At 33.8% G+C, this 10161-nt stretch overlaps 1 pseudogene; it reads right to left on the minus strand.

The window, feature by feature from the left end:
* Nucleotides 1-1111: 1111 nt before the first annotated feature.
* On the minus strand, nt 1112-1679 carry LOC149547392 (calcineurin B-like protein 4 pseudogene; annotated as a pseudogene).
* Between the last annotated feature and the right edge of the window lie 8482 nt (nt 1680-10161).

A 10161-nucleotide genomic window follows, 5' to 3' on the forward strand; every position in this document is an offset into this window, starting at 1 on the left:
AAATATCATCTTTTAATCAAAATTTCAGCATAGTGTTCCCTTATTCTCAAGCCCAAAAAAGTCCCTTTACAAAGCCAATAGGTGTCCTTATATAGACACAGAGGTTAATAACTACCTCTTCATGGTTAATAACCACCCCCAAATACGTGATTTGGGTGAGGTTAATTAACCTCCATAAAATTAACCTTTATGACTTGGAACTTAACTTTACATACTTTGATAAGAAGATTGAATAATCAATCCTTATCGATCCCCTCATCACTTCATCTCCTAATATTGTATCTGCACATATATCCAAACCAAGAATCTTCAAAGCATAATCTATTTGAAGGCTACACTTGACATCTTCCACAGATGTTGCTTTCATGAAAAGATTCACTTCAACATCTGGTACAATTCTAGCATCTTTCTCTCTTTTATCTAGCTCGTACAACATTTCATATTTGCTACCAACACCCTAACAGTTTGCAGAGAAATTCAATGTCTCTCTAACAGTCATCACCCCTACATGCAGATCATTTTGACTTATGTAAGAAAATGTCTTCTAAGGGACAAACTCGTCCAGTGAATGGCCATTATAAGTGATGGAACCACTTGCCTTTAGCTCCTTGTTTTGGGTCATATTTCAGATACTTCTTTCCTGTGATTTGGAGATAAGTCATACACTTTCTGTCAAATAGATCATGTGCTCATGCTAAAGGTAAGATTTGGGTTTGATGTTAGCCTTCAAAGAATTTGAACCCTTCGAATGAATTTCTTGACTTTATCGATCCGTCAATGATTCCATGAGTCTCTTTCCTCAACATACTCAATACCGAGACAGTCCATCTTCATCTATGCGTATGCAGAAAGTAAATCATGAGCACTTTGATTGAGGCTCATTTTAGTGAACTCTTTTCATGAGGGCATCCACTAAATAATCTCTTGTTAGAGAAATGAAGGCACTATAGATGTGACATCATATGAAATGATAAAGGTAATTTTTCAGCCAACTTCCCCATGCAGACCTTCATGATTTGGTTCACGGGTTTCATTATCACTATGCCCACCACAATTTGAATGATGTGGAGTGTATAAATAAAATTGTGTCCCTTGATTATGTTAATCTCCTCTATGCACAACTTGAAGATGAAGAACTTGGAAAAGCAACTGCGATGCTTTTCAGATAGGATAGAGTCATGTTCTTCAACAGAGAAGGATTGCACTTCACAAGATCTCGCCATTCATCTTTATCAATCCTTCCATCTCCATTTGTATCTACTTCCTTAAAGGTCTTATCCAAAATCATCTCAAAAACATCATCTAAAATATTCATGTCTGATTCAGTTAGAAGAGCTATCACCATCTATTTCACCTCCTCATGCTCAATGCACCCAGTCTGTCTTAGGTCATACAGTTTAAATTCAAACCCATTTTCTTTTCCTCAGATGCATTCAGATGGAATGCACTCAATGCTCTGAAAAATTCTCCAAATTCTATCACTCCATTATGCTTTTTGTCAAACAAAACAAATACCACTAAAGACTATCTCTGCCACAAGAAGAATAGGATCTTCATATCTAGGTGGCTCCTTAGCTGTCTTGGAACTAGCACAGCCCATACCAAGATCTATTGCATGATACAATCATACTGCATGTCAGATTCAAGCTGACACAACACTTTGTAATATTCCAAAATTTCCTACTTTCGCTGCTTTTCATCTACTCGAAGAGTTCCAAGGTCTCGTTGCCATAGCTATGAATTGAATACCCCATGATCATCGTAGTCCCTAAGACAACATCTCATTGATTCATTTTATCAAATAGATAGCATGTCTTTCAAATAACCCCACATTTTGTAAACATGTCTACCAAGGCACTTGCAACTATAACATTTAACAGAAAACCATTTTCTACTACGGTCTGATAAATGTACATGCCCTGTTTCAATGCACCCATTTTAGCACAGGTCGGGAGGACACTGGAAAACCTTGGAGGCAATGTTAGATTTTATCTCTACTAATCCTCTACACAAACTCATCCTCGACTTCTCATAGAAGAATTTGAAATAGGTTGGAGAAATTTTCAAACAAGTTAATAACTGTCTTGAAGAGGTTAAGAAACAAGCATTTTTGGAGAGGTTAATTAACCTACTCCAAAATGCGTGTTTTGAAGGTTATCATTAACCTTTTGAGAGGTTAAGAAAAATGCATTTTTGGAGAGGTTAATTAACCTACTCCAAAATGCGCAATTTGAAAGTTATCATTAACCTTTTGAGAGGTTAATGATTAATGATAGACTTGAAAACACGTATTTTGGGTTCCAACATTAACCTGTGATAATTTAGAGCTTAGAAGCCAGATTTTAAAAATTTTAAGTGTTGTACAGAGCTGGGAACAAGCCAGAGACATGAAGATTTAAAAACTCACAAAAACTCAGAGACAAAATGGTCATTTTAAAGCTTAAAATTGGGCAAGTTTCAAAAATTAACCAAGGCTTATAAAATTGAAAGAATTTTATAACCGAGCAACACAACTTATATATGAAGACTATGAAAATAGTTATAGAACTGAGTGCATCAAAAGAAAGCATAAGAGATTTGCTAGAGTAGTAGAGCATTAAATACAACCCTTTGCCCAATCAAAATGGCCCATCCTAAACATCATACACTAGGCTTTTGTCTACTTAGGAGGTTGTGGGCCCATTCCTCCCTCACAATGTTCATTCTCATCTATTTCTATTAAGAAAGTAATTGTCATTACCATTTGAATTTGAAAATTATTCCCACGTATTTGATTGTATAGAAAGAAGTGAATGAGATGTACAGTGTCCTATATACCTCACAGTTGTCATGGAAACCCTCACTACTGAGACACTTTTTACAACCTTCAGTGCTTTATACAACAAACAAAAGCCAAGGACATCCTCAGAAGGCAATTAAACAAATACATTTTGATCCCAATCAATTTTATTTTCCAATAGCTTGTTCTTTTGTGCCAAAATGGGAGCTTTAGAATATAAGGTCATTATCATCAATTAAAACAAAATGTAAGTGCACCCATTACTGAGGGCCAGCCTTAAATATCACACATTAAGGAATAAATTAACCTTGGAAACAAATAATCAACTTTGACTATTTAGTACTTTTAGTTTAGAAATTAGTAGTTAGTGTTTGATGTTTAAGCCAGCCGAGTGTTGAGTGCTCTATTTGAAATGTTTGCAAAATGTAGAAGGATAGATATCTCACATGAAATGCTACATGGTTGTAGGATAATTAGAAATCATGTCTGTTGAAAAGAATTTAGGAACTTCCAACCAAATGTGATTGACAGAGCATGATCATCCATCACAAAGATGTTGTCGTTGCAACTGCATGCCATAGTAGATTTATGGAATATGTTTAATTTGCAGACGTGTTGTTATTTTGGCTTATGTCTGTTATGAATTTCCCTTTTAGTAATTTTCTTTAATCTCTCATTACTCTATCTTGGTTATTTTCTTTCCAAACACTTGGTTAAAGTAGTAATTCATATAGTTGCATTGGTTAGAAATTGCATTCATCATAAAACAAAAAATACAATACTATATCTCTTTTGTAGTTACATTTCAGCACAGTTGTATAGATTGGTGGGTACTAGAATAAAAGTGGACATAAAAATAAGAAGTTATCATCCATACGATTTTTTTATGTCATAAATTAGAAATTTATTTTAGTCATAAAGATAGAAATTTGATGTGTCATAAATATAGGTATTTTCTTTCCCTCTCTTCATTATACTAGAAAAAAAAAAAAAATTCCATATGAGAAACATAAGAAATAGTTAATAAAATAACATTATTTATTTTTTTGTAGGTTAATATCGAGAATCTGACAAGATGTGTGTGTCTGTGCACGTGCACGCGTGTGTGTATGTGTGTGCATGCATGTGCGCATATCTTATAAAATTCCTCATAGAATAGTAGGAGGCGTGTGGAAGGGAAGGTTTCCCCATAGAATAGTAGGAGGTGTGTGTGTGTGTGTGTGTGTGTGTGTGTGTGTGTGTGTGTGTGTGTGTGTGTGTGTGTGTGTGTGTGTGTGTGTGTGTGTGTGTGTGTGTGTGTGTGTGTGTGTTGTTGACACGAATTTTGCATGTTCATGATAGAAAAATTGTATGTTGCAAGATGTATTTTCCAAGGATCAAAATCACAATGCCTTTTAGTAAAGACAATGAATAATTAATTTCTATATTTTATCCAAAAACTATATTAAATACCACTTATATATATTTTATGATATGTAACATAAATAGATAAAATGGTAGGATATGGAATGGAAATGGAATGCAGGAATGGGTATGAAGGTGAATGAAAGAAGCTAAACTATGATATAAAAATGGAACATAATTAGCTCTCATTAAAAAATATATAAATTTATAAATGGAGAGCTTTATGTTCTTTGAGTCTCCACTCTAATGGGACTATATACTATACTTCACTGTCAAAAGTGTAAACTAGATCACTTGAATCAAAAGCATCATACTTACACCATTAGCACCCCATTCTAGATTGAATGTAATATTTTTTTTGGAGACATTATCATAATAGATTATATCCCTAAATTTACAATCATTTAATAAATCTACTTGGTAGTCTTCCATGTGAAGAAATTTGTTGGTCTGATTTTCCACTTGCCAAAGATTTTGAAAAATTATAAGTGAAAATTATGAAAGAATTGTAGTTACCTTGCTTTGGGTTTCTAATTTTTTGTTAATCCTTATGAAAACCCTAGGTTGAAATATTCCATTTTTTTGATCAATAGAAACCCTTTTTTTCAAAATTTATTTTAAAAGTCCAAAGTAAGGATATGCAAAATTTCTTGATATATCTTATATCCTTATGCTTTCATGACAAGCTTTCACATTATTTTTTCATGACTTTCTATATGATTAAGTCGCAATGTTGTAAAGTCTTCTTTTTTGCAACATCGCACCTCTTTGCTCACTAACCATCCCAAAGGTAGCAAAGGAGCAAAACAACCTGTTTTAGGCTTTGTGCAGCTTCATAGTAGTCAATGAAAACTTTTGTTTTTAAGTTGCAAGTGGGAAAAAAGAGTATAAGCGCAAGGTTGCAAGTCTTTTTTACTTTAGTTAATTCAAAGTGGCAACCATGCAAACAAAGAAGAATATTATATAGGCACATCCTCACAACTAAGTTAAGATGACCATGGGTTAAAGAAGCAAACCGAAAAAAGCTTTAGATCACATCATCCCTGAGTTACATGTTGAGTTAAGCTTTCAAGTGGCGATGATGTGAAACAAAGGAAAGCAATCAATATAAAGGTTAAGCACATGATCGCATGGTTAAGTGGCCAAGATAGTTTTCAAGCTACGAAATCGTAAAGAATATATAATAGTCAAAAGAAATGCTCATCGTTGGTTCACAAAGGTTTAAGCATAGTTAAAGCTATAAGTTGTAATGAAGCGATCAAAGTGATCACTCAGACAAATTTTATACCATTGAACCATCATTGGAGTTAGTGTTTAACTCATGGAGAAGGTAGTGAAGTAACAAATGTAGTACATTGCACTATTGCAAGTTCTAACCTCAATTTGTAAGTTGACATTGTGAATGAGCAAAAGCAAGATCAAATGGTTAAGGTTGTAGAGCATCGCATGTTCGCAAGGATGTGTGTAGCAGATAAAATTTAAGTCATGATGTTGCGATGAAGAAATAACAACTAAATCTAATAGTGAGTGTAGCATCGCACGGTTAATATAAGTGTCTTGCTACACCATTGCGAAGATGTGATAGTATTAAAATATGAAATAGTGCAGTATCGAAAGTGTTGAAGGTGTTAAAGTAATAAATGAGTGCGAGGTTACGAAGCACTAAGGCGTGAAGCCTTAATCACAATGTCACACCTATTAGTTTTAAGGCATAAAATAGATTTTTAATGGAAAATTCTAAGTTGGATAATGATGTGATAAGCTAGATGTACGAAAATCTAAAAATGTGTAGATTTGGCCAATTTTTTGAGAACTAATAGGTTTTAAAGTGTGTCATTCTTAAATGTCAATTAAAGCCATGTTCTCATTACAAAAACTGATAAAGTCTAAAGAGCAAGAGAATTTCATTACTATTTTTTTAGTTGTCTAATTTTTTTGAGCAATTTTCAAGTGTAGAGTGATATCTAAGTGATTTTTCAGCTTTCAACATACAAAATTAACCAAATTTATTATAGAAATGGCTTAGAGGGAGGGAGAGCTAATTGTACAAGTAGTAATTGAGAAGCCAAATGCACCACCGAAGGTTCCAAGCACATTCGTAGAGGAGTGGATTCATGTTTTGCCTGGTTCAACTAATGCATAGAAAGTAGATGATTTGGCATTCAAAGACCCATATGCATTGTGTAGAGATGCAAAAGTCCTTGATAGAAATGGGTATGAAGTGTTTTTGTTTTTCTACAAGAAAAAAGCATTAGAGGTTCCATTTTGTAACCTATGGGTAAGAAACTTAGGCAAGTTAATTATGCCTAAAGTATTTGTAGATGTTGACTTGGTGAAAGCTCTAATCAAATGTTATAATCCTATCAATGAGATGTTTCATCGAAAGGACAAAAGTTTTTTCTTATCCCTAGACAAAGAGACATTTATAGAAGTTTTTGACTTGGGAGGACCTATGCCAATGCCTATAGAAGTGGAGAAATTAATTGAGCATTTCAAGAGTCACATGAACTTCTACATGGGTCGAAATATGACCAAACATATTCCATCTGCAAAGAAAAATGTGGGAGACATTCCAAAGAGGAAGGACCTTAACAAATGTATGTCATTAGAATTCTTCCAAAGATATTTTTAAAACATTGTCTTTGGAATGAACAAAGCCCTAGGTTCAGATGGAACTATGGAAGCACTAGGAGGACATTATATTATGGCCTTGAATATCTAAGGCCCAAATCATAATGTTGGTTATGATTTTGTGGAATATATCATTGAGAGTACCCATAAGGAGATCATTGTTGCACAACAAGGAGACTTGAAGAATTTCAAATTCCATCACTATTCTTCAATCATGCACTTGATCTTGTTCAAGAATGCAGACATATTTGATCAGAGTTTCTTCGAGTCCACTCAAGAATGGGGGGAGAGATTGCCAGTAGAAATGTGAACAAGCGTATGGAAAATTTTCAATCCTTATTCTAATGTAATTTCTTTTAATAATGATTTTGTTTATCCAATCTTAAAAATGATAGGGTTATTAATTGAAAGAATCCCTATGAGTGTAAGAAAGGTTGTTAAACCTAAACTGTTCTTTGATGTTGGGAAGCAATTAACTCATGATTGGGGTAGTGTCTTTTTATTTGAAGAATATTTTGTAATTAGGGTTTTTGGATGCCCTTAACCACACCATATTTTACCTAAATATGTACCTAAAAGGTTAGGGTTTGTGGAAGTATTCTGGCAACCAATTTCTTTAAACAGAGAATACTTAGGCAAAGATGTTAAGAAAGGAACTTTCTTTGTAGATGTACCAAAGTGGGATATTTTGAGATTGGAAAGAACGTCATTAAGGGAACAAATGAATTTTTGAGAAAATTTTAACTACCAATTGGGCCAGCTAGGACTTATGATCCTTTCAATGTGATCAGACATGCCCTAAAAAATATGAGAGGATATACCCTACCTCTTACAAAACATGTATGGGAAGAGGATGTCATTACTAATAAGTTGAATGAAGATTTATGTAGATAAAGAATGGTTAAGTGTAGAGATATTGTCATTTTTTAGTATGAGATGAAAAAAAAAAGATTCAAATTTCAAAGGTTTCTATACTAATAAGGATCACTAGTCAAAATTGGAAAAGTATGTGACAAATTTTAATGAATTAGTAGCCCAAGTTCTAGAGGCAATCAAAAAAAAGATTGAACCTAAGTACTCAAATGATAAGAATTTTGTTGAAATCTCTGATGAGGACGACCAAGATGAAGAAGAAGAGGCTGAAAAGGATGTTCCTCAGAATTCTAAGTGGGTTGAACAGAAACATAAAAAGAAAAAAATGGTTGAATTACCTGAGAAAGCCTAGCAAAAGGCCCTTCAAATCCTGCTAAGAGGCAATAAGTACTTCGATAACATAAGGAGGATATATTTAATGTCTCAAGCTTTTGACAATGAGTAAAGAGAAAAGAAGTTGATGTTAGAAGCTCAAATAATAGATGACATAACTATAGAGGCTCCTGAATTCATGAAGGATGATAATTTTATAAAATCTAATGAGTTTAAGAGTTTTTTATTTAAAATTAAATAAAATGAACATTCGCTACAAATGAAGCCAGGGGATTCTAATGAGGTAGTTGTTGGATTAGTCAAAAAACTACAAGAATATGACCCCACAAGTGAGAGAATCACTATTGAGGAGGCAAGGGACCTAGTAATGAGGAGTGGTATGATTGTTTTTCCATGATGGGATCTTAGTTTATCCTTTTTTCTACATCAAATGAGAAGATAGGAAAGAATAATATCATTTGAAGATGAGAATCAATATGGAAAACTAAGAGGGTTAGGCTACAACATAGATGCTCAAACAATGGCAATTTGGAGTTTATCTCCAAAGCATGACAAGCCTACCCTGATGGAAATCAAAGATTCCCCTAGGGGAAATATTATTTTCTGGGATGTTTAATCTACCTCTAGTGATTAGATATTTGGGTTGCATACTTTAGTTGGATTGATTAGCAAAAAAAAGATGGATACCCTTCAAGCTCACTTGGAACAAACGTATGAGAGATATGTGAGAACAAAAAGGAGCCATGAAGAGGACATGAAGAAAACATATGTTCACAAATAAAGGACCATCAAACTTGAACTGGACATAGCTGATTTGAGAAAAAATGTTAGAAATGCTACAAAGGTCCATAAAAAGGGTGTGCAAACAAAGGGCTAGACATTTGAAACATGGGAAACATCAGGCCATGCTATGGAAATTAATGAAGAGAAGCTAGAAGCTAGCAAAGATGAAAAGATCAAAGCTATGAAGAAATTGTTGATTCATAAGATCAATGCACGGAAGGCAGTTTCTCAAAATGTGCATGGCATCTACCTTGCATTGGAAGGGGTATAATACAAATGTACAAAGGCAATTGCTCTGTTATCTCCACTATTTAGTACATGGGGCCCTTATATTCAATTCTTTGACAATATAGTTAATGCACTACCGCAGAAAAAAGACTTGCCAAAGATAACCATTATGAACACAAGGAAATCAATTCATAAGGTGAGAGATTTAAATGGTTTCTTTGGAGGTAAGATGCAACTAGTTCAAAAAAAGATGAAAATAATTGTTGTAGGGACACCAAATTTTATACATACAATTTTGTACAGTGAAGGAAAAATAAAGGACTAGGTAGAATGGTCATCATTTTTTGAAAATATTCTTGATCATCCCAGGTTTTTGTCTTTTTTAAATGATGAAGCAATTCTTACTGCAATCTATGATAGAATGATATGTTTTTTAAAATAGAGGCAGAAATGTCTAAGGTGACTACTGAGGTCAAAGCCATAATTGATGCCAAGTGGACCAAGCACTTAGAGGATTTAGATACGATCAGAAATGCCACCTAGCTTGATATTGATACAGACATCGTCATATGGAATTAATAGTAGACATCAAGGCTTTACTATCCCAAGAGGATGATTAGATAGAGAGAACTATGAGGCTGCTATGAGAAGACAAAAGCAAATGGGAGAGGAAAAAATAGTTGAAGCAAAGGTTCTTTCCATAAATGACATCTACTTTTTGCACCCACTTTCATGTCTACTTTCCAACTATAGAAGAATGTATTAATGTAATCTTTCAAAGGTTTTTTCTTTTTTCTTTTGACTGGATAGTTTTTGACACCTGCCCTCCAATCTAAAGCTTGTTACAATCCTCTATATAAGGATTCCCAAGATGTGGAGTAGAGGTTGGTAGTCTATAGAATTTTCATGTTTTATGCCCTTTTATAGTCCATCTAGTTTTTTGTAATTATATGAATGTAATCAGTTCTGTATACTCTAGAATATAGTGAATATCAAGTATTAATTGTCTAATTTTGAGTTATACTTCGAGCCCTATCAATATTGTATTCATTTTTCAAGGGGAAATCAATACAAAAGGGAAAATCCTACATGGCTGAGTGCACCAAGATGGTGTAAAAAAAGGGGGGTAT

Source organism: Cupressus sempervirens, chromosome 7 (genome assembly GCF_028749045.1).
Source record: "Cupressus sempervirens isolate cs-2001-9-10 chromosome 7, ASM2874904v1, whole genome shotgun sequence".
In the NCBI taxonomy this organism is placed as follows: domain Eukaryota; kingdom Viridiplantae; phylum Streptophyta; class Pinopsida; order Cupressales; family Cupressaceae; genus Cupressus; species Cupressus sempervirens.